General features: G+C 49.5%; 1 pseudogene; it reads left to right on the forward strand.

The window, feature by feature from the left end:
• LOC146829628 (uncharacterized) overlaps window positions 1-26,109 on the forward strand; it is a 55,203-nt pseudogene that overhangs the window by 23,554 nt on the left and 5,540 nt on the right.

Consider the following 26,109-nt stretch of genomic DNA (forward strand, 5'->3'; position numbering starts at 1 on the left):
TTAGGGGGACCAAAAAATACGGACGACCGGTTCATGCCAGGCACCACCGTAGCCCTCAACATGGACATTGATTCAATCAAATGAAGCACACGTCTGCTCCAGCTCCTGCTCTCATGAGTCCAGAAACCGCTGTTAGAAAGGGTATGTCAGGGCCATATGCTGGCTTGATGATCCCAGAGACCAGTGTTTGTAAGGGTGTTGCCAGGAAAAACAAAGCACACGTCTGCTCCAGCTCCTGCACTCATGAGTCCAGAAACCGCTGTTAGACTGAAACACGACAGGAGGAACAAAGGGTAAGTCAGGGCCATCTGCTGGCTTGATGAACCCAGAGACCAGTGTTTGTAAGGGTGGTGCCAGGAGTAACAAAGCACACGTCTGCTCCAGCTCCTGCTCTCATGAGTCCAGAAACCGGTGTTAGAATGGGACGCGACAGGAATAACAATGGGTAAGTCAGGGCCATCTGCTGACTTGATGAACCCACATACTAGTGTTTGTAAGGGTGGTGCCAGGAGTAACAAAGCACACGTCTACTCCAGCTCCTCCTCTCATGAGTCCAGAAACCGCTGTTAGATTGGGACGCGACAGGAGTAACAAAGGGTAAGTCGGGGCCATCTGCTGGCTTGATGATCCCAGAGACCAGTGTTTGTAAGGGTGTTGCAAGGAAAAACAAAGCACACGTCTGCTCCAGCTCCTGCACTCATGAGTCCAGAAACCGCTGTTAGACTGAAACACGACAGGAGGAACAAAGGGTAAGTCAGGGCCATCTGCTGGCTTGATAAACCCAGAGACCAGTGTTTGTAAGGGTGGTGCCAGGAGTAACAAAGCACACGTCTGCTCCAGCTCCTGCTCTCATGAGTCCAGAAACCGGTGTTAGAATGGGACGCGACAGGAATAACAATGGGTAAGTCAGGGCCATCTGCTGACTTGATGAACCCACATACTAGTGTTTGTAAGGGTGGTGCCAGGAGTAACAAAGCACACGTCTACTCCAGCTCCTCCTCTCATGAGTCCAGAAACCGCTGTTAGATTGGGACGCGACAGGAGTAACAAAGGGTAAGTCGGGGCCATCTGCTGACTTGATGAACCCAGAAACCAGCGTTTGTAAGGGTGGTGCCAGGAGTAACAAAGCACACGTCTGCTCCAGCTCCTGCTCTCATGAGTCCAGAAACCGCTGTTAGACTGCAACACGACAGGAGTAACAAAGGGTAAGTCAGGGCCATCTGCTGACTTGATGAACCCAGAGACCAGTGTTTGTAAGGGTGGTACCAGGAGTAACAAAGCACTCGTCTGCTCCAGCTCCTGCTCCCATGAGTCCAGAAACCTCTGTTAGAAAGGGAGGCGACAGGCGTAACAAAGGGTAAGTCAGGGCCATCTGCTGACTTGATGAACCCAGATCCCAGAGACCAGTGTTTGTAAGGGTGGTGCCAGGAGTAACAAAGCACACGTCTGCTCCAGCTCCTGCACTCATGAGTCCAGAAACTGCTGTTAGACTGAAACACGACAGGAAGAACAAAGGGTAAGTCAGGGCCATCTGCTGACTTGATAAACCCAGATCCCAGAGACCAGTGTTTGTAAGGGTGGTGCCAGGAGTAACAAAGCACACGTCTGCTCCAGCTCCTGCACTCATGAGTCCAGAAACTACTGTTAGACTGAAACACGACAGGAGGAACAAAGGGTAAGTCAGGGCCATCTGCTGACTTTATGAACCCAGAGGCCAGTGTTTGTAAGGGTGGTGCCAGGAGTAACAAAGCACACGTCTGCTCCAGCTCCTGCTCTCATGACTCTGGAATCCGGTGTTAGAATGGAACGCAACAGGAATAACAAAGGGTAAGTCAGGGCCATCTGCTGACTTGTTGAACCCAGAGACCAGTGTTTGTAAGGGTGGTGCCAGGAGTAACAAAGCACACGTCTACTCCAGTTCCTGCTCTCATGATTCCAGAAACCGCTGTTAGACTGCAACACGACAGGAGTAGCAAAGGGTATGTCAGGGCCATATGCTGACTTGATGAACCCAGAGACCAGTGTTTGTAAGGGTGGTGCCAGGAATAACAACGCACACGTCTGCTCCAGCTCCAGCTCTCATGAGTCCAGAAACTGCTGTTAGAATGGAACGTGACAGGAGTAACAAAGGGTAAGTCAGGGCCATCTGCTGACTTGATGAACCCAGAGACCAGTGTTTGTAAGGGTGGTGCCAGGAGTAACAAAGCACACGTCTGCTCCAGCTCCTGCTCTCATGAGTCCACAAACCGGTGTTAGAATGGGACGCGACAGGAATAACAATGGGTAAGTCAGGGCCATCTGCTGACTTGATGAACCCAGAGACCAGTGTTTTTTAAAGGTGGTGCCAGGTGTAACAAAGCACACGTCTGCTCCAGCTCCTGCACTCATGAGTCCAGAAACTACTGTTAGACTAAAACACGACAGGAGGAACAAAGGGTAAGTCAGGGCCATCTGCTGACTTTATGAACCCAGAGGCCAGTGTTTGTAAGGGTGGTGCCAAGAGTAATAAAGCACACGTCTGCTCCAGCTCCTGCTCTCATGACTCTGGAAACCGGTGTTAGAATGGAATGCGACAGGAATAACAAATGGTAGGTCAGGGCCATCTGCTGACTTGTTGAACCCAGAGACCAGTGTTTGTAAGGGTGGTGCCAGGAGTAACAAAGCACACGTCTACTCCAGCTCCTGCTCTCATGAGTCCAGAAACCGCTGTTAGAATGGGATGCAACAGGAGTAACAAAGGGTATGTCAGGGCCATATGCTGACTTGATGAACCCAGAGACCAGTGTTTGTAAGGGTGTTGCCAGGAAAAACAAAGCACACGTCTGCTCCAGCTCCTGCACTCATGAGTCCAGAAACCGCTGTTAGACTGAAACACGACAGGAGGAACAAACGGTAAGTCAGGGCCATCTGCTGACTTTATAAACCCAGAGACCAGTGTTTGTAAGGGTGGTGCCAGGAGTAACAAAGCACACGTCTGCTCCAGCTCCTGCTCTCATGAGTCCAGAAACCGGTGTTAGAATGGGACGCGACAGGAATAACAATGGGTAAGTCAGGGCCATCTGCTGACTTGATGAACCCACATACTAGTGTTTGTAAGGGTGGTGCCAGGAGTAACAAAGCACACGTCTACTCCAGCTCCTCCTCTCATGAGTCCAGAAACCGCTGTTAGATTGGGACGCGACAGGAGTAACAAAGGGTAAGTCGGGCCATCTGCTGACTTGATGAACCCAGAAACCAGCGTTTGTAAGGGTGGTGCCAGGAGTAACAAAGCACACGTCTGCTCCAGCTCCTGCTCTCATGAGTCAAGAAACCGCTGTTAGACTGCAACACGACAGGAGTAACAAAGGGTAAGTCAGGGCCATCTGCTGACTTGATGAACCCAGAGACCAGTGTTTGTAAGGGTGGTACCAGGAGTAACAAAGCACTCATCTGCTCCAGCTCCTGCTCCCATGAGTCCAGAAACCTCTGTTAGAAAGGGAGGCGACAGGAGTAACAAAGGGTAAGTCAGGGCCATCTGCTGACTTGATGAACCCAGATCCCAGAGACCAGTGTTTGTAAGGGTGGTGCCAGGAGTAACAAAGCACACGTCTGCTCCAGCTCCTGCACTCATGAGTCCAGAAACTGCTGTTAGACTGAAACACGACAGGAAGAACAAAGGGTAAGTCAGGGCCATCTGCTGACTTGATGAACCCAGATCCCAGAGACCAGTGTTTGTAAGGGTGGTGCCAGGAGTAACAAAGCACACGTCTGCTCCAGCTCCTGCACTCATGAGTCCAGAAACTACTGTTAGACTGAAACACGACAGGAGGAACAAAGGGTAAGTCAGGGCCATCTGCTGACTTTATGAACCCAGAGGCCAGTGTTTGTAAGGGTGGTGCCAGGAGTAACAAAGCACACGTCTGCTCCAGCTCCTGCTCTCATGACTCTGGAAACCGGTGTTAGAATGGAACGCAACAGGAATAACAAAGGGTAAGTCAGGGCCATCTGCTGACTTGTTGAACCCAGAGACCAGTGTTTGTAAGGGTGGTGCCAGGAGTAACAAAGCACACGTCTACTCCAGCTCCTGCTCTCATGAGTCCAGAAACCGCTGTTAGAATGGGATGCAACAGGAGTAACAAAGGGTAAGTCAGGGCCATCTGCTGACTTGATGAACCCAGAAACCAGTGTTTGTAAGGGTGGTGCCAGGAGTAACAAAGCACACGTCTGCTCCAGCTCCTGCTCTCATGAGTCCAGAAACCGCTGTTAGACTGGAACACGACAGGAGTAGCAAAGGGTATGTCAGGGCCATATGCTGACTTGATGAACCCAGAGACCAGTGTTTGTAAGGGTGGTGCCAGGAATAACAAAGCACCCGTCTGCTCCAGCTCCAGCTCTCATGAGTCCAGAAACTGCTGTTAGAATGGAACGTGACAGGAGTAACAAACGGTAAGTCAGGGCCATCTGCTGACTTGATGAACCCAGAGACCAGTGTTTGTAAGGGTGGTGCCAGGAGTAACAAAGCACACATCTACTCCAGCTCCTGCTCTCATGAGTCCAGAAACCACTGTTAGAATGGGATGCAACAGGAGTAACAAAGGGTAAGTCAGGGCCATCTGCTGACTTGATGAACCCAGATCCCAGAGACCAGTGTTTGTAAGGGTGGTGCCAGGAGTAACAAAGCACACGTCTGCTCCAGCTCCTGCACTCATGAGTCCAGAAACTGCTGTTAGACCGAAACACGACAGGAAGAACAAAGGGTAAGTCAGGGCCATCTGCTGACTTGAGGAACCCAGATCCCAGAGACCAGTGTTTGTAAGGGTGGTGCCAGGAGTAACAAAGCACACGTCTGCTCCAGCTCCTGCACTCATGAGTCCAGAAACTACTGTTAGACTGAAACACGACAGGAGGAACAAAGGGTAAGTCAGGGCCATCTGCTGACTTCATGAACCCAGAGGCCAGTGTTTTTAAGGGTGGTGCCAGGAGTAACAAAGCACACGTCTGCTCCAGCTCCTGCTCTCATGACTCTGGAAACCGGTGTTAGAATGGAACGCGACAGGAATAACAAAGGGTAAGTCAGGGCCATCTGCTGACTTGTTGAACCCAGAGACCAGTGTTTGTAAGGGTGGTGCCAGGAGTAACAAAGCACACATCAGCTCCTGCTCTCATGAGTCCAGAAACCACTGTTAGAATGGGATGCAACAGGAGTAACAAAGGGTAAGGCAGGGCCATCTGCTGACTTGATGAACCCAGAAACCAGTGTTTGTAAGGGTGGTGCCAGGAGTATCAAAGCACACGTCTGCTCCAGCTCCTGCTCTCATGAGTCCAGAAACCGCTGTTAGACTGGAACACGACAGGAGTAGCAAAGGGTATGTCAGGGCCATATGCTGACTTGATGAACCCAGAGACCAGTGTTTGTAAGGGTGGTGCCAGGAATAACAAAGCACACGTCTGCACCAGCTCCTGCTCTCATGAGTCCAGAAACTGCTGTTAGAATGGAACGTGACAGGAGTAACAAAGGGTAAGTCAGGGCCATCTACTGACTTGATGAACCCAGAGACCAGTGTTTGTAAGGGTGGTGCCAGGAGTAACAAAGCACATGTCTGCTCCAGCTCCTGCTCTCAAGAGTCCAGAAACCGCTGTTAGAATGGGACGCGACAGGAGTAACAAAGGGTGAGTCATGGGCATCTGCTGACTTGATGAACGCAGAGACCAGTGTTTGTAAGGGTGGTGCCAGGAGTAACAAAGCACACGTCTTCTGCAGCTCCTGCTCTCATGAGTCTAGAAACCGCTGTTAGAATAGGACGCAACAGGAGTAACAAAGGGGAAGTCAGGGCCATCTGCTAACTTTTTGATCCCAGAGAACAGTTTTAGCAAAGGGCTGCGCCAGGGGCAACATGTGGGCCAACTGCTGACTTCATGAACCCAGGCACCCGTGTTTGCAAGGGATGTGCCAGGTGTAACAGAGGGTCATGTGCTGCTTTACTGACCCCAGAGGCCAGTGTTAGCTAGGGGTGCACGAGGGGCAAAAAAGGGCAAGTCAGGACCATCTGCTGACTTTATAAGCCCAGAAGCCAGTGTTTGCAATGTCTGTGCAAGAAAGGACACACCTGGTCCAGCTGCTGCTTTCATGAGTCCAGAGACCAGTGTTTGCATGGAAAGTGCCAGAGGAAACAAAGGGCAAATCTGGGCATTGCGCTGATTTCCTGAGACCACAGAACAGTATTGGCAAGGGCCATGCCAGGGGTAACAAAGTCTGGGCCATCTGCTGCCACTTTGAGACCATTGTTAGCGAGGGGTGTGCTAGTGGTAACAACGGACACTTTTTGGCCATCTACTGATTTAATGAACCCAGACACCAGTGTTAACAAGGTGCGTGCCAGGTTGGTAACAAAGAGCAAGTCAGGGCCATTTGCTGACTTCAGGAGCCCAGAGACCAGCAGCATACCAGATGTACCAAAGGGAAGCCAGGGACAGTAGCAGCTGAGAGGCTCGCCTGTCATTTTCAAATACTGAAATGCTTGTTTGGTAGCACAACCTACCTGTTCTCTACATAGACCTTGATTATGATGGGGTGGGTGTTTTCTGACCCCTGTGAAAACCCTGTTAGTGAGGGTGTTGAAATTCCGCTCAGTTGGGTGGTATTTACCACATCCAGCAATTATAGGGTGCATAAAATACCTCACCATTCATTAAATTTCAGCAGGTCAAACCTGCCAGAATTTAACAGTAGAAAACTATCGTATGTACCGTAACATCCAGATTGCGCTGTGTTAATCTACATATTTGGTCAGATGTACATGGGGAATGGTTTATGATTACTAAATAACGAATATTTGCTATTTGGTAATCGCAAACACTAATGTACAACTGTGTCTTTCACACATTTTGTGATTCTCAGTGGGTCGCAAATGACTTACCTCATTAATATTCACGAGGTAGGTCTCGGTTTGCGACCCATTGGGAATCGCAGAAATCACAGGAATGGTGGCCTGATGGGGTCAGCAGACCACCTTGTCTGTGATTGCTTTCAGTTACGCAATCTTCTTTTTTTGAAACAGGATGCATATCAAAAAGAAAAATGAAAAGGTTTCTTTTAGTTTTTTAACAGTAGGCGTTGAAGTAGGTGCTAAAATGCAAATGTTTTGCGACTGCATTTCGGTATTCACACATAGCACCGCAATTCGATATTAGGAAGGGACGCCCTAAACACACCCCTTTCTAATACCGAATCACAAACCCAATTTGTGATTCAGAAATAGATTACTGAATCGCAAATAGGGTTTTGTACATTAAAAAATGCATTTTTGTGGTCGCAAACGGCCTAATTGAGCTTTGTACATCTAGCCCACTATTTCTTAAAAACTCGTAATATGTGTGTTAGAAATGGGGGTCTCTAGTTGGCAATGGCTGGCCACTGTCCAAGTAGGGACCCTTCTTCCTAAGTCAGAGTAAGCAGCCTACACCCTTTGACAACCCCTGCTCAACCCTGTGGTAACGTAGCACGAGTAGCTAGGCTTATCTCAGAGGCAGTGTGTGAAGCATTTATGACTATATACAGTAATATAATGAGGAACACTACAAATGGACACCACTCAAGTAGTTATGAAAAATAGGTATTTTTATATAGACTTAATCACAAGACCAATAACAGTAAAAATCCACAATACTATAAAAATATAATTACTTTAGAAATGCTGCAAGGAAAAATAGTTCAGGATGCGCAAAATGATGTTTAGTTCAAGGCAGGGGTCTCTGCGACCCTTTTACTCACAAAGTATCTGGTTCCTGGAGCAAAGCAACAAAAATGTCGCTAAGGAGTTGTAGCGAGAAATTTCCTCACGCTAACCAGCGATGCGTTGAATCCTTACTGCGAGGGAGGATGATGCGCTGGGTTGCGGGCAGGACAAAGCGACAAACTTCCTCACGCTAAGCCGGTGATGTGATGAAATCCTTGCCGCAAAGGGAGGATGATGCACCGAGCCTGTTGCGTGTGCGATCTTGCTGCGTGGACAAAGATGGCGCTCCGCGAGGAAGCGACGATCCGGATTCGATGCGGGGAAAATGGCGAACGCTCAGCGTCCGCGCTGCGATGATCCTGTTGCGATGATTTCAGATAGCGGGCGTTTTCAGGCCCGCAGACAGGTGCTGCGACGATCTTCGGGGTTAGCGAGCGCTCGGCGACAGAGGAACGGCGATTTTTCTCACGCTCACCAGCTGCAGCGGCTCGCTAACGGAGGTTAGCGACGATTTTCAGCGCTCTCTTCTCAGCAGTAGAAACAGAGGTCCTGGAACACACAGGAGCCTCACCTGCAGATAGTAATCCTCGCTGGGAGGAAACAGGAGGCTGATGGTGGAGTCTGATGTGCCTGAGACTCCAGCAGGAGGCTAGCTCTCTCCTAGCCCTTGGGTAGTTGCTGTAGCAAAAGAAATAAAAGTCCAATCAAAGTTCTTTTCCTCTTCTTGAAGTCCAGTAGTAACAGCTGCAGGCCAGTCCCAGAAACAGCACACAAGCACAAGGACAGTCCTTCTCCTGCAGATTCTTGTAGCCACACGGACAGAGGTTCTTCTTGTTATCCAGGAGCAATACAAATTGTAGGGGTTTGTGCACAAATATTTATACCCCCAAAGTCTTTGTTCTTAGGGGTCCCAAGTCTCTGAACCCAGCCAGAACCAGTTCGGCCCAGCCCTGGAACACTTTGTTGATCAGGCTGCATCCTTCCTTTCAGAAAGAGGGAGTCTGCCTCAGACGCACAGTGGGAGGTGGAGCCAGCATTCACCTTGCCAGGTACAGTCCTATTCAAGTGCAGGAGCTACCCCTCCCCTCACACCAAGGTAGGTCGCTCCATTCAACCCAGGTCTGACTCAGCCTGCCCTGTCCCTCCAAAACCAGACAGCCAATACACATCATAGCAGAGCAAACTGGAAGGCTTAGGCAAGAAAGTACCTATACTCTAAAAGTGGTAGTTTCAAGCACAGAATATAAAAATAACCTTCACTAAAAGATGTATTTTAATATTCTGAGCTCAGGCATACTAGATTCGTTTTCCTACCATGTTCTGTGGGTCAGTTAGGACTATAGAATGTAATAGCCCAGACCTCCCATTCTGGCCTATGGAGAACAGGTAGCCTTACAGTAGTGAAAAACGAAATGGGGTGTAATTCACTACTAGGACATGCTACATACATCAGGGCATGTCCTTCCTTACACATACAATGCGCCCTATCGTAAGGGGGGCTTACAGGATGCCAAGGGAAGGTTCAGGGGCTGGGAAGTGGGTGCACTTCACAGCCAAGATGGCAGTTCTGGACTGCACGCAGACACTGCAGTGGCAGGTCTGAGACACACTTTACAAGCTGCTTCTGTGGGTGGCACAAACCAGTGCTGCAGGCCCACCAGCAGCATTCGGTTTACCAGCCCTGGGCACACACAGGCCACGCTACTAGGGACTAACAGGTAAACCAAATAAGCCAATCATGGATGTACCAATTCATATGTCATCTTTACAAAGGGAGCATTCGCGCTGTGGCACTGAATGGCAGTGGCACAGCGCCCAGAGCATCTATAACCAGCAAAAACAGAGGAGATACAGCAAAAAAATGGAAAGGAGACTCACACCAATGGTGCCAGGTCTAACACACGTCCCCTCCAGCTGAAATGTGGGGAGAACTACCCATCCCCTGGGAGGTTCTCATCACTAAGGCGGAAAAATCTGGACAGACCATCAGCATTGGCGTGTTCTGTACCAGGGCGGTGTTCCACCGTAAAGTCCATACCCTGTAGGGAAATGGACCACCTTAACAACTTGGGATTCTCACCCCTCATCTGCATTAACCACCTGAGGGGCCTGTGGTCGGTCTGAACCCGGAAGTGAGTCCCAAACAGGTATGGTCTCAGCTTCTTCAGCGCCCAGACCACAGCAAATGCCTCCCGCTCGATCGCACTCCACCTCTGTTCCCGTGGAAGTAACCTCCTACTGATGAAGGCTACAGGTTGGTCTAGTCCCTCCTCATTCATCTGTGACAGAACAGCCCCCACCCCATGCTCTGAAGCGTCTGTCTGGACAATAAATTCCTTAGCAAAGTTGGGCGCCTGGAGTACGGGTGCTGTACACATGGCAGTCTTGAGAGCATCAAAAGCTTTCTGACAGGTGTCAGTCTAGTTCACAATCTTGGGCTGCTTCTTGGAAGTCAGCTCAGTCAAGGGGGCAACAATGCTGCCATACCCCTTGACAAACCTCCTGTAATAGCCGGGAGTCCTAAGAAGGCCCTCACCTGGGTCTGGGTCCTGGGGGGCTCCCAAGCCAGGATGGTCTCAATCTTGGGCTGTAGAGGGGCCACCTGGCCACTCCCTACCTGGTGTCCTAAGTACACCACCGAACCCTGCCCAATCTGGCACTTACTGGCCTTGATTGTGAGGCCTGCTCTGCGCAGCGCCATCAACACTTCCCAGAGGTGGCGTAAGTGGTCCTCCCATGAGGAACTAAATAAGGCAACGTCGTCCAGGTAGGCGGCACTGAAATCCTCCAGCCCAGCCAACACCTGGTTGACCACCCTCTGAAAGGTGGCAGGGGCATTCTTCATCCCAAAGGGCATCACACGGAACTGGTAGTGCCCATCTGGGGTGGAGAATGCGGAGCTCTCCTTTGCCCCATCAGTTAAGGCGATCTGCCAGTACCCAGACGTTAGATCAAACGTGCTGAGGTACCGGGCAGCCCCCAACCGATCTATGAGCTCATCAGCTCTGGGGATGGGGTGTGCGTCGGTCCTCGTGACCGAATTGAGACCTCGGTAGTCCACACAGAACCTAAGTTCTGGCGTGTCACCAGGCTCTGCAGCCTTTGGCACCAAGACCACGGGGATGGACCAAGGGCTGCTAGAGGACTCAATCACCCCCAGGGCAAACATTTTGGAGACCTCCTCCTTAATGCAGGCCCTTACCCTGTCGGTCACCCTGTAAGCCTTGTGCTTGACAGGAGGACTGTCCCCGGTGTCTACCTCATGGACGCACCAGTCAGTGACACCAGGTACCAGGGAAAATAAATCTGGGAATTGCCCCAACAGCTGGTGGCAATCTCTCTGCTGTTCTGGGGTCAGTGTGGTGGAGAGGACCACACCCTCCACTGACCCATCCTTCTCTCCCGCACACAGGAGGTCAGGAAGAGGCTCACTCTCCTCCTCCATCCCTGCATCTGTGGCAAGAAGCATGCCCACTTCAGACCTCGCAAAGTGGGGCTTTAGGCGATTCACATGCAGGACCCGCAAGGGGTTCCTGGGAGATTTAAAGTCCACCAAATAGGTAACTTGACTTGTTCGCTCCACCACCTCGACTGGACCGGTCCACTTATCTTGGAGCGCACAGGGCTCCACTGGGGCCAGTACCCAAACCTTTTGACCAGGTTGAAACTCGACCAGAGTGGCATTCTGGTCGTGCCAACGTTTCATCTCCTCCTGGCTGGCTTCCAGATTTGCCTCAGCAATGTTTCTGAAACGCCGAGTTTGGTTCCTGAAGGCCAGGATGTAGCTAAACACATCCTGGGGAGGTTTCCTGGGAGATTGCTCCCAGCCTTCCTTGACCAAACTCAGAGGCCCTCTTACCGGATGGCCATAGAGCAGTTCAAAGGGGCTGAACCCTAAGGACTTCTGTGGCACTTCACGGTATGCAAACAACAGGCATGGCAAGAGGACGTCCCACTTACGCCTCAGGGGCTCCTCTAGGCCCATGATCATGCCCTTCAAGGTCCAGTTGAATCTCTCAACCAGACCGTTACCCTGGGGGTGGTAAGGAGTGGTGAACTTGTAAGTCACCCCACACTCCTTCCACAGAGACTTCATATACTGGGAGATTAAGTTGGTCCCCCTGTCGCTCACCACCTCTCTGGGGAACCCCACACGGGAGAAGATCCCCATCAGTGCACGTCCCACCACGGGGGCCGTCACTGTCCTGAGCGGGATGGCTTCAGGGTACCGGGTGGCATGGTCCACCAAGACCAGGATGTACCTGTTGCCCATGGCTGTCTTGGGGTCCAGAGGCCCCACAATGTCAATGCCCACTCGCTCGAATGGGGTGCTAACAACTGGGAAGGGTTGGAGTGGGGCTTTGATCTTCCCCCCACTCTTCCCACTTGCCTGGCAAGTCTCACAGGTCCTACAATACGTATCTGAACTCTTGCGCATCTGGGGCCAATAAAAGTGGGTGACCAGCCTTTCAAAGGTCTTGGTCTGCCCCAGATGTCCTGCCAATGGAATGTCATGAGCCAACCCCAGTAGGAAGGTTCTGAAGCACTCGGGTACCACCAGCACACGGGCTGACCCCGGCTCAGCAACCTTAGGCTCGCTATACAGAAGACTGTTCTCCCAATAAATCAGATGTGAACCGGACATATCACCTGCTGCCTGGGCTGCAGCCTGTTGCCGCATACCCTCAAGAGAGGGGCAAGTTCTCTGCTGTTCACAAAACTCCTCCCTGGTGGGCCCCCCTTCCTGCTGCCACTGGGTCAGCTCAGGCAGGTCCCCCAGGTCGGTACTCTGCTCCCCGGTAGGCTCCAGGGCATCCCCCTCAGGGTCTGCTCCCTCCTGGGCCGTGGGAACCAAGGGGGCCGGTTTCTCGCGCCCCCTGCCCTCTCCCTCTAAGGCAGGGACCTGGACCATATTCTCAGGCTCCAGGTCTTTCTCAACACTCTCTTTGGCTGCCATGGACGGAGTGGTAGCACATGCCCACTCAGGCAGTCCCAACATTTGCAAGTGAGCTCTCCTCTCCACTGTAGCCCACGGTGAGTTCTCTAAATCATTGCCCAACAGACAGTCCACAGGCATGGCGGGCCTCACAGCCACCTGAAGAGTTCCTGAGACCCCCCCCACTCAAAGGAAACCTGAGCCACCTCACATTGGCTCTCTGTGTTGTCTGCAGACACTACTGGGTAGAATGCGTGGGGCACAACCTGCTCTTTGGACACCAACCGGGAGCTGACAGCAGTTACACTGGCTCCTGTGTCCCTCAGAGCCTCCACTCTATGGCCATTGATGGTTACCCACTGCCTGTATTTTTTAGTGTTATCAGGCAGTGCAGGCTTAGGAACCATTTCAAAGTCTCCTAGTGAGACAAGGGTCAACTCTACGGGGTCCCACCCACCTGGGGCACCCATCTCCTCCTCCCCTAGGGCTACACTAGCAAGCTGGCGGGGCGGTGCACGGGGTAGTGCAGGAGTATACTTTTGGGGACACTGGGGGTCAAAGTATCTGTGGCCCACCTGGCCACACTTTAAACAAGTAGGGGGCCTCCTTGGAACAGGATTACCTGTTGGAGGCACTGGATTCTTATCTGGGGGAGGCTGGGATACCACTGCCTGGTTCCCTTGGGAATTATCTTGGGGCCCTCGGTGGAACTCCCTTGGTTTACCCCTGTCCCCCCCACCTCTCTGCTGGGGACCCTGCCCACCTTTGGCGAAGTCTCCCACTGGACCCTTGCGAACCCGGGTGCTCACCCAGCGGTCCGCCTCCTCAGCAAGCTTCCTAGGGTTAGTCAGCTTGCAATCTATCAGATGCTGGCGTAGCTCAGGAAAACAGTTACTAGAAAAATGCTCCCATGCAATCAAGTCATACAGTTGCTCAAAAGTTTCTACTTTGCTGCCTTTTACCCAGCGCTCCATTGCTCTGCCAAAAAAAGACACATATTCTACCCACGTGGTACCCTCTATCTTCTTGCAGGTTCGAAATCTCTGCCTGTACATTTCAGGGGTCAAACCATAGCGGGTAATCAAAGCTTCCTTCATGTGGGCATAAATCATCCTACTTTCTGGGGGTAGGTCCAACAAGGTATCCCTCCCCTCACTCACAAAGCGTCCCCACAACCCCGCTCCCCAATCCTTCTCAGGGACCCGGTGGGACACCATAGCTAATTCATAAGCGGCAAACCATTGCCCAATATCCTCACTTTTATGAAAATCCTTAATAACATCTTTAGGGATATATACTCTACTCTCAGTATGCACTACTGGTATGCTGCCACCAGAGGGGGAGATCTCAATACTCTTGGCCTTAATCTCCAATTCCCTCAAAATTCTCTCATGTTCAAATTTCATCTTCATTATCTCAACTTCCAACTTCTTATTCTCTAGGTCCTTCTGAGCATCCAATTTAAGTTTGGCCATCTCCATATTATGCCGCCTATCTCTCTCCCTGTCCTCCATCTCTTCTGGAGTCAGGCCTCTTGAGGACACACTAGTGCCCGGGCTGGAAACTGCTTTATCCCCTACCAAATCTACAATTTCGTCCTGCTGCTCTCCTGCATTCTCTCCCCCCTCCACAGGCTCTTCCACATTCCTAGGGGCATCCCTGGCTTCTAACCAGGCCTTCAGCGCCTTGTAATACTCTTCCCTTCTAGTGAGACCTGTGATAGGGACTGTGAAGCGTTTGCAAAAATATTTGAGCTGCTTGGCATTGTAGGTGTCTAATTTCTCTTCTTCCCAGGAGAGATCCTCAGAGGCATTGGATCTGGGCTTGCCCATTGTGGCAATAACTGGCAATAACGATCAAAAATAGAATCAAAAAATCTCAACAACGTACGTGGTTATGTTATGGTCTGCACTCACTAGTAGTGTACACTATAATTACTGTATGCAATCATAAATGCAAGTCCAGATCCTCACCGCTGACCACCAATGTTAGAAATGGGGGTCTCTAGTTGGCAATGGCTGGCCACTGTCCAAGTAGGGACCCTTCTTCCTAAGTCAGAGTAAGCAGCCTACACCCTTTGATAACCCCTGCTCAACCCTGTGGTAACGTAGCACGAGCAGCTAGGCTTATCTCAGAGGCAGTGTGTGAAGCATTTATGACCATACACAGTAATATAATGAGGAACACTACAAATGGACACCACTCAAGTAGTTATGAAAAATAGGTATTTTTATATAGACTTAATCACAAGACCAATAACAGTAAAAATCCACAATACTATAAAAATATAATTACTTTAGAAATGCTGCAAGGAAAAATAGTTCAGGATGCGCAAAATGATGTTTAGTTCAAGGCAGGGGTCTCTGCGACCCTTTTACTCACAAAGTATCTGGTTCCTGGAGCAAAGCAACAAAAATGTCGCTAAGGAGTTGTAGCGAGAAATTTCCTCACGCTAACCAGCGATGCGTTGAATCCTTACCGCGAGGGAGGATGATGCGCTGGGTTGCGGGCAGGACAAAGAGACAAACTTCCTCATGCTAAGCCGGTGATGCGATGAAATCCTTGCCGCGAAGGGAGGATGATGCACCGAGCCTGTTGCGTGTGCGATCTTGCTGCGTGGACAAAGATGGCGCTCCGCGAGGAAGCGACGATCCGGATTCGATGCGGGGAAAATGGTGAACGCTCGGCGTCCGCGCTGCGATGATCCTGTTGCGAAGATTTCAGATAGCGGGCGTTTTCAGGCCCGCAGACAGGTGCTGCGACGATCTTCGGGGTTAGCGAGCGCTCGGCGACAGCGGAGCGGCGATTTTTCTCACGCTCACCAGCTGCAGCGGCTCGCTAACGGAGGTTAGCGATGATTTTCAGCGCTCTCTTCTCAGCAGTAGAAACAGAGGTCCTGGAACACACAGGAGCCTCACCTGCAGATAGTAATCCTCGCTGGGAGGAAACAGGAGGCTGATGGTGGAGTCTGATGTGCCTGAGACTCCAGCAGGAGGCTAGCTCTCTCCTAGCCCTTGGGTAGTTGCTGTAGAAAAAGAAATAAAAGTCCAATCAAAGTTCTTTTCCTCTTCTTGAAGTCCAGTAGTAACAGCTGCAGGCCAGTCCCAGAAACAGCACACAAGCACAAGGACAGTCCTTCTCCTGCAGATTCTTGTAGCCACACGGACAGAGGCTCTTCTTGTTATCCAGGAGCAATACAAATTGTAGGGGTTTGTGCACAAATATTTATACCCCCAAAGTCTTTGTTCTTAGGGGTCCCAAGTCTCTGAACCCAGCCAGAACCAGTTCGGCCCAGCCCTGGAGCACTTTGTTGATCAGGCTGCATCCTTCCTTTCAGAAAGAGGGGGTCTGCCTCAGACGCACAGTGGGAGGTGGAGCCAGCATTCACCTTGCCAGGCACAGTCCTATTCAAGTGCAGGAGCTACCCCTCCCCTCACACCAAGGCAGGTCGCTCTATTCAACCCAGGTCTGACTCAGCCTGCCCTGTCCCTCCAAAACCAGACAGCCAATACACATCATAGCAGAGCAAACTGGAAGGCTTAGGCAAGAAAGTACCTATACTCTAAAAGTGGTAGTTTCAAACACAGAATATAAAAATAACCTTCACTAAAAGGTGTATTTTAATATTCTGAGCTCAGGCATACTAGATTCGTTTTTCTACCATGTTCTGTGGGTCAGTTAGGACTATAGAATGTAATAGCCCAGACCTCCCATTCTGGCCTATGGAGAACAGGTAGCCTTACAGTAGTGAAAAACGAAATGGGGTGTAATTCACTACTAGGACATGCTACATACATCAGGGCATGTCCTTCCTTACACATACAATGCGCCCTATCGTAAGGGGGGCTTACAGGATGCCAAGGGAAGGTTCAGGGGCTGGGAAGTGGGTGCACTTCACAGCCAAGATGGCAGTTCTGGACTGCACGCAGACACTGCAGTGGCAGGTCTGAGACACACTTTACAAGCTGCTTCTGTGGGTGGCACAAACCAGTGCTGCAGGCCCACCAGCAGCATTCGGTTTACCAGCCCTGGGCACACACAGGCCACGCTACTAGGGACTAACAGGTAAACCAAATAAGCCAATCATGGATGTACCAATTCATATGTCATCTTTACAAAGGGAGCATTCGCGCTGTGGCACTGAATGGCAGTGGCACAGCGCCCAGAGCATCTATAACCAGCAAAAACAGAGGAGATACAGCGAAAAAATGGAAAGGAGACTCACGCCAATGGTGCCAGGTCTAACACAGTGCTATATAACTTCTGAACTCGATGGTGCTGGATTTTATCGGGTGAGATAAATAGCACCTTCCCAGCGCTGTCTCACGCCCTGAGTCGTCACCAGGAGCGTTGGAATACATCCCCGACTAGATGCGGGGGTTTTCTGCGTATCCCTACAGTATTGCTCACTCTGTAAACAGCAGGTTGTATCGTTCAATTTGACTCTTTTGCACTTTGTTTATAATTTTGATGCAGTAGTACTTGTTTGTTCCTGAAGAAAGCCGTGATCACAATGTTAGATCATTATCGGCTGAAAACATGTTGACCATGTCCGTCATTAATGTGCTTATAGATTTCCTATGCACATGTACTCTGGTTTTATTTTTTGACACCTATAGATACTGAATAAACATATTTGTCTCTAGGTAGTCAATTTTATTACACTGTTTATACACACTGCACATTTTTTACACTTAGTCATACCACACCTTAGGTAGCTTCTTCAAGTGTTAGGAGACCTTAATCTCTGTAGATCTATTTTAAAACATCCGCGAGCTCCTCTTTCTTTTGATACTAGTAAAAGAGTTGTAGCTCCTTAACTGCACTAGGTGCGGTTAAGAGGAGGTCCCACATGATGAAGCATGCCACTTCGGTGGGTGATGGGACTTAATCCTCTTTATGAGGACTGTTTCTTCGTACTTGTTGGGTTGTTTTCATTGGCTCTCGACTGTGTTTTATAGACCCACGGATTCTATTGTTGATATAATTATAGTGATTAGGGGATTGTTTTCGTGCAGGTCTTTACATTTCCCTTAGACCCCTTTATTGAAAAGTGTTTTTTGCCACTTCAACTTAGGTCATGGGGGTCAGGTGCAGAGTGGTGTAGAACTGTTGAGCTGGTTGGATCCGGGGTCTGTGTTGGAGGTTTTGGCTGAGCAAATCCGGTGGTCACAGGGGACAGAGTCTTTTTGGTGAAAGCAGGGCAGATACTCTGGTTTCTGGATGGCTGCTGGTTTCTGGACACGCAGGGGTTTCACTGGTTGCAGGTCAAAGTCGGGACAAGCCGGGAGGACTGGGTCCAAAGCAGTTGTTGTCCTCTTCTTTTTTGTTCAGCACTGCTTTTCGGTCCTTCTTCTTTCTTCTTCTCGAATCTGAGGAGGCAAAGTTTAGGGTCATCCCTAAATACTAAATTTTGAAGCATGAAAGGGGTGTGCAGGTTGGGACCAAAGGGTCCCGTCCTTGGGGTGAGTACACCCCTTATTATGCCACCCTCCAGTGGGAGGGGGCATGAGCCTCTCTCTGATTGGCTAGGTCCCCTCATCTTCAAGATGGAGGGGACTGAGATGTGTGTTTCCCCTTGCCTCCCTCACCTGAGGGTTGGGGTTGGCAAAGGTGGACCCACTTCTCTTCCTAACTTGTTTTTCCTGCCAATTCTCCTACCCAAAGTGGGGTTCACAACCGTCGGGCAATAGTTGCTGGGGGCAGCAAAAGGTAGGTTCAGCTAACAAAGGCGGCAGGCCTGTTAAGCTTCCCCTTCATGGACGTAACCCATCCTGGGGGAGGGGGCATGACTCCAGGATGGGCTTTATTTCTGGAACCAGACACCTGTCTGGAGGTGGCAAATGGCGGGTAGCTATTCAGGAACCACACCAGGGCTGGTCACTTTTCGGGGGGCATCCTAAGGTGCACTCTGAGTGCATTTTACATCGAAACCCACACTGGCATCAGGGTGGGTTGAATGTGCTGAGAAGCTTGCTACCAAACGTCCCAGGTTCAGTAAAGCCATTTTGGAGCTGTGGAATTCGTAATGACCAACTCCCAGACCATATACTCTTTATGCCTTTAATTCACTTGCAGTGTCTAAGAATGGACTTAGACACTGTAGATTCACAGTTCTCATGCAACTGTACCCTCAGCTGTGGTCTAGTGCACCCTGATAGAGGGGTGACTTACCCAAGCCACAGGCAGTGGGTTGCAGGCATTGCATGCAGGGATGTGTTCCATGTCATCTCTTCACTTTTCTCTGCACCAAAACACACAGCCTGCAATAGCAGTGTGTGGGTGTTAAGGTGCAGGGTCTTTATGGGTGGCACAATAGGTGCTGCAGCCCTTAGAGGCCTTCCCTGGTCACAGTGCCCATCGTAATCATGGTACCTTTTACAAGGAGCTTACCTTTGGCCACAGATGTGCCAATTATGGGTACTATAGGTACAGTTTTGGGAAAGGACAGGCCCTGGGAACCTGATTGGCAGGGACCCACGGCACATCAAGTCAAAGTTCACCAAGTGTCAGGCAAAAAGTGGGGGGTAACCATGCAAAAAGGGGCACTTTCCAAAATCCCTCTGAAGAATTGTTCAAAAAGATGCTAAAATGCCTTCTATTTCAATGACATTGCCAACTTTTATCTCCTAAATTGCTGTGATGTTATGTCCTGAACCCTACCCCTAATCTGACGGTTATGTCTGTCGACCCTTCTCGGTACCTATTACTACCACTTTACATACGTGTAATATCTTGTTTCCATTACTGTCTTCAGAGTAAACTTATTCCCCATGCAATGTTGCTGTGTCCTACTTGTATCTTTTTATGCTTTATATCACTGTTTGCCTACGTACCAGTGCAACATGCTCTGCTGTCCATCCCAGGTCAGGCACACACTTTATAAAGCTGCTAGCAGTGAATACAGTGAACGGAGTGTAGCTCCCTCAAGTGTGCATAGCTAGATGGACGTCCTTTGCATCCACGCAGCTGTTGTGTCAGCTGTGAGAAGTGGGGGCAGCGAGCAGTCTAAGAAAGGATACTGCATTACATGCTGTGTCACCTCAGATGGAGTGGGTTTGCAAGCAGCTCGTGTGAATATGATCAGAGCTGCCAAGCCTTTGCAGCTTGTGCTGAGAAAGATGTTTAGCACCTTTAACATAAGAGTGTCAAATGCTAATGTCAAAAGGGATGAAAAGGGTGTGCTGACGGATAGCTTACAAGTGGAAAAGATGCTCTCTGTCATCAGCCTGGCCAGTGCAGTCGGTTGTTGTTACAGCCTTTTGGCAACATTTATTTGAAAGACGAGCAGTGCATGTGCAGAAAATTGAGCTGTCCTGAGACAAGGTGGGTATGACATTAGTGGGTGATTCAAAGCCTCTTGATTTTGAGCCTCAACCAGTCATTCAATCAGAATTTTGTACAGTGTGGCTACTCACCCTTGAGGGTCTCAAGGCACTGAGGGGTGAAGTTGGGGTGTGGGGGTGCTGCTGATCCGTCCGGGCACTGGGGTTCAGTCGAAGAGCCAGGTCTTGAGATCCTTCCTGAATTTGGTCAGCGAAGGAGATTGCCTGAGGTGGAGAGGCAGGGTGTTCCAGGTCCTGGGAACAAGGAAGGAGAAGGATCTTCTTCCGGTTCTGGTCTTGTGGATCGGAGGGATGGTGGCCAGGGCCAGTTGGGCAGATATGCTTGTCCTGCATTGTGGAGGGCTTTGTAGGCGTGTGTGAAGAGCTTAAAAGTGGTTCTTTTGTTGACTGGGAGCCAGTGTTCTCGAAGGTGTTCAGTTATGTGACTGCGGTGGGGGATGTTTAGGACCAGCCTAGCTGTGGCATTTTGAACGTTCTGTACTTTCTTGAGGAGTTTCATCGTGATGCCGGCGTAGAGTGCGTTGGCACAGTTGAGTATTCTGCTGATGAGTGCGTGGGTGTCCGTCTTTCTGGATTCAGTGGTGATCCCTCTGAATGTCTTTTGAAGCAAGCAAAGCATGTGGAAGCATGATGGGATACGGCGTTGATCTGGTGGTTTATTGTGAGCGAGGTGTCCAGTATGATGCTGAGGTGTCGTGCATGGTCTGTGGGGGTGGGGGGGTTCCCAATGCTGCGGGCCACCGTGGTCGTCCCAAACTGAGGGAGTGAGTCACAGGATGAGGACTTCGGTCTTGGCGACTTGAGTTTGAGGCAACTGTCTTTCATCCAGGTGGCAACGGCCTTAATCTCGTTGTGGAAGTTGTTTCTTGCAGATGTGGGTTCGTTGGTGAGGGAGAGGATCAGCTGGGTATCATAAGGCGTTGGAGACGATGTTGAGTCTGTGGCTCCTGATGATGGTCGGAAGTGGGGCCATGTAGACATTAAAGAGGGTGGGGATCAGGGAGGATCCCTGGAGACCTCTGCAGCTGATCTCAATGAGTTCTGAGAGGTATGGAGGTAGTCTGACTCACTGTGTTTGACCGGTTAGGAAGTGGTGGATCCAGTCCAGGGCCTTGTTGCAGATTTCAGCTTCTTGGAGTCTCGCGTTTAAGCTGCGGTGGGATACATTGTTGAAGGCGACCCAGAGGTCCAGAAGGATGAGGGCTGCGGTTTCGTCCCGGTCCAGAAGGGAGCAGATGTCATCTGTGGCGGCCTCGGTACTGTGGTTGCTTTGGAAGCCAGGTTTGGAGGTGTCCAGGGCGTAGTTTGCTTCGATGAAATCGGAGATGACCTTGGCTGAGAAGGGAAGTTCTTGAAGTCTGTCAGGTCGGCGCATGGCTTCTTCAGCAGGGGGCTGATCTCATTGTGTTTCCAGTCATAAGGGAAGGTGGCAGTCTCGATGGAGCAGTTGATGGTGCTGCGAAGCTTGGGGTGATGGAGGTGGCTAGTCTATGGAAGATATGATGCGAGCATTGGCCCACGGGGGCGTGAGAGTGGATGCTTTTCATGGTCTTGAGTATGCCCTCTGTGGTGAACGTGACTCCACTGTAGGCACATAAACCTCTCATTCTAGATCAAATCCTAGGATTTTAAACCAAACTGAAGCTAATGCTTGGACTTTGATGGCAGGACATCAGAAACTTCTCTCGAAGCACAGTGTGAATAATGTAACCAACAAGACAAACAATTCATACTTTGCTGTTCGCACACCAGTAGAACATGTAATAGTAAGCAGCTTCAGATATCCACCAAATCAAATAACATTGACGTAGCAGAAGTTAGTGTGCTGCTAGCACAGGACAGTGAGTCAATGGGGTATCAATTCTTGATCAGCTGAGAAGAGCAGCCGATGGCACGCCTCCCCATTGCAGTGTGAGGCAACGCAGCGGCTTGCGCAGCATTGCTTCACACCATATCGACGAGGCCATGAAAAGCCATGCATGGTGGCTTTACATGACCTCTTAGATATGGGTAAGCCCAGTGTGCTCCTGGACCATAAAAAACATTGACGTTCTGGCGGTGCAAGGGGCTTATAAACAAGCACCCATGTTCCCAACTGTATTCACATATTTTTTGTGGGCTGGTTGCAGACTGTAGCCTTACCTCCATTTCATCGAGAAGCCCAATGTGCCGGGTACTGCAGGGCGCTGACCGGCCACCACTTATTAGTAATGAAGACATATGCCTGTGACTAAACAGGTTTGTAGTTATGTCTTTCATGTCCATGATGGCGATGTATCTTTATTGCAGAGGCTCATGCGACACTCCTGTCTCTCAAGCTAAAATGTCTAGAACACCTGTTTAGTTTGAGAGGTTTATGTGCCTACAATGGAATCCTCAAAATCGAGATTCTGACTTGTGAACTGCCCCTGTGAGCTGTGCTTTGGGCCTATAGTCATAAGGCCTGGTCAAGTTTGCATTGCCAGCTCAATGGGTAAACATTTAGGAGTTTTTTTCCACTCAGATCTTTAGGTGAAATGTACATGTAGCAGTGGAAAAGATCTTACCAGGCAAAGCCCTCAAAATGAGATTTTCAAAATCAGCCATTTCTCTGTCGACAGTGACCTGCATCCGATCACAAATTGGATGCGAGTCAAGGAGCTTGCTTTCCCCCAGGTAGATTTCTCTGGACCGCCGGGATTGAGCAAGTATCTATGACTCTGCAGAGCGGGGAAAACAGACAGGGTCTCAGTGACTTACCATTGGACCATTCGTACAGGAATGGTCAGTCTAAAGACTCTGTAAAGATGCCAGGGGCCCTAGCAGAATTACGGTTTCCATGTGATTCCCCCAGCTGTGTGTAAGAAGTTAAAAACACAACAATGGTGCATCTGCAAATCTTTATTATCTGCTATTGTAAGAAGTAAAAATGGCAAGAAATGTTTTGAGTGATTATGAGAGCACAACCACAGGCAGGTAAAAACTGAAGAAAAAGCTAGCATTCTAACAATACAAAAAGAACAGTTGATGGACAGAATGTTGAACAATATCAAAACTTCACCCCAGTACAGAGATCTGGCCGTAAATCTATCGTGTTTTTGCCTCCCATGCATTCCAGTTGCAACCCAGCCATATGCAAATCAGTCCTGACCCTGCTCCTCATGGGAACATTCCAGCCTGAACTTCGAGGCCAGGTCCTCCCTGGACTGGAAACAAACATCCTGGGAACAGTTTCGGGGTAACACACCTCATCAGCCAGGCTAGCTTGAGCCCAGTACCACGTCGAGCACAGGACCCACGTCTGGGCGTACCCATCCCACTTAGGGCGACAAAAGCAAAAACAACAGATGATGAAGGGAATGCTTAAGGCAGAATCCAAATTACTGCCCACCACAAATGTAGTCAGGCCCACATGCCTTTCCCTAGCTTCTGCTTTGTAAGTAATCCATGGGCACAGAAATCATGTCTTGTGCTTGGTCTTTTTGTACTGTGTTACACTGAAGAGAACAATCTGTGAACAGATACTACATGTGAAGAGAAAATGTTCATGAGAATATGGCATGGGAGGACTCTGTAGTCTCAGATTACCTACACTGGCTATTTGTAAACAAAGCATGAATACTGATACAATGCATAGATCTACAAATACCTTTCAAGAAAATCTAGAAGACTGGTACTGGGAGCACTGGGGCTTCCCGGTAGGAGCTAAACAGTGCATGGAATCATACCTCCAACACTGTTTAGGGTGTTGGAGTATGATTCCAACATGTTTGATACCAAACACAGCAGGGTTTGTTACAGCCAGTTTAGAGTTAGCCATGATGTAATGACGCAGGGCCACTCTATGTATTGTATTGGCTGATGCACTTACAACCCGGGAGAATGGACTCCGTGGATTGTAGGGGTGTCCTGCTCGTGCAGGGGCACCTTCACACCTATAACTGAGTAGCCTGCTTTCAGGATTGAAAGGCCTGCCTTAGAAGTGACTGATAGATTTTGAGTGCAGTGACGTAAGATATAAGGAAACTTATATCTGTCGTAAGTGGTGCTAGCACCAGCTTACACAGTCTGCAATGGCAGGCCTGTAGTCACAATTTGAATGGTCTCCCATGGGTGACATAATACATGCTGCAGCCCATGGGAGACCCCTGGTGTACCCATGCCTTGGGTACCTTAGTACCATATTCTAGGGACTCACATCAGTACATCAGTAGCCAATAGGGGATGTACCTAAGTACTCACCATGTCCAATTTAGGGAAGAAGCACAGAGACTGGGGTCCTGTTTAGCAGGATCCCAGTCAGATTAGTCAGAAAAACATAGCTACACCAGGCAAAAAGTGCTGGTAACCATTAAGAAGCATCCTACTTTCCTACACCAGTGTAATTGACACTCCACCCGATATGCTTAACATGGCAATATACTCCTCGGAGAGCTCCAATGTCACATCCGCATTGTCATTTTCAGCGATAGTGCTCAGTGACATCTTTAGATTTTTAGGGGCCCCAGGCAAAACATATTTTTGGGGTCCCCATACGAACAAATTTGTTTTTTCTGCTAATTCAAGTCCACATGCCAAACAATACTAAATTATATGTTAGTTTTTAACAAAGTTCAGTTTCTTAGGGGGCCTCTTGGAAGGTGGGGCCCAGGCAATTGCCCACTTCGCCCATGCCTTAAAACGTCTCTGATAGTGCTTCCACAGTGTAGGTAGGATGACTTTTGGCTACAGTTTTCCCCCAAGAGCGACAGCCTACATTTGGTGGGATGTCGACCCACTGTGTTGCTGGTGAGGCAAAGCTATAGAGTTTTGATGGCCCATCGGCTAAACTCTAAATACCTCCATGTGCGTCCCTGGTACCACTACATGTGGATGTGGAGGCTTTAAAAAAAGTAGAGATTGATGTTATTGACCCCCTAAACCCTTCTAAACCTTAAGGTAACAAATATATACGTTTTGTGGACCATGTCATGAGGTGTCAAAAATCTGTGTTTTTGAGGACAACGACTGCTTCAGTCTCTCATGTTGAATTGCCCAAGAAGATCTCTGGCACAAGTCTTCTATCCATGTCCATGAATGCTGTACTGGATGATAAGGTGTAAAAAATAAGTCCTCCACCACATAATGGTTAAAAAAACAGTCACACGACATCATGGCGCCTTGCCTAATCTTCTCTAATGGGGAAATACAAAAGAAATGGGCCCTATTTTAGCCTATCAACTTATTTCAGCCGTCCCATCTGCTCCCTCAACACTTTTCCACAACTAATGTGGAAGGCTGTGTGCTAGGCCTCAGCAGGAAGATGACCCATTTAATGCACAAGGTGACAGATAAGATCAGACAAGTTCAGAACTACTGATCTACTTCTATGGCCAGAAGGCAGTTTTTAGTGGTTACCAGAATGGCAGGAGGTTCCTGGTAATTAAACTAGTTAGGCCTTTGTTTTTTCAGAACACAAGGCACAGCCTTTACACTGTTATTAAAAAGATCCATAACGTTAATAGGGTGGTCAATGAGAAGCCGCTGAAGTTGTACCATAGGAGGAAATCATTATTGTGTTAAATGGGAACTGATTGAAGCTCTACCACAGGAGTATACACGTGACAGATATCCTTATGGCCTCCGACCAAGCTGAGAAGAGTGGCCTTTAAATTTGGAGGTGCCACCAATGCTACTCACGTTCTTCTCAAGTTTCGGTACCACTCCAAGCGATCAGGTGCATCCCAAAGGGCTCATCAGCCCATTAGCTCAAAGGAGCCGATCACAAAAAGGGTGAAGGAGCGCACTGCCAGACTCCCCTCTACTACTATCAGAATGCAGCTTCATCCAGGGGCGGTTCCTCCATTGGAGCGGAAGAGCGTTGCCCCACTTAAAATCCCCCCCCAAACCCCTGAAAAGTAAAATGGTAATTTATTACCATTTTATTTATCTTCCCCGTCCCGAACAGAGCATTAGGACGAGGGCGGGGCTGCTGTCACTCGGCAGGATGGAGGGTGAGCTTGTATGGCACTGTTTAAAGTGCGCGTGTCTTTTTAGCTAGCCGTCTTGAGATGGCTAGCCACACATGCATACTTTAAGCATCTCTAACCCAGCGGTCTTAAAACAGCTGGGTTAGAGCAAGCCATAGCCTCAA

This window comes from Triturus cristatus, chromosome 5_2, assembly GCF_964204655.1.
Source record: "Triturus cristatus chromosome 5_2, aTriCri1.1, whole genome shotgun sequence".
Classification (NCBI taxonomy): Eukaryota; Metazoa; Chordata; class Amphibia; order Caudata; family Salamandridae; genus Triturus; species Triturus cristatus.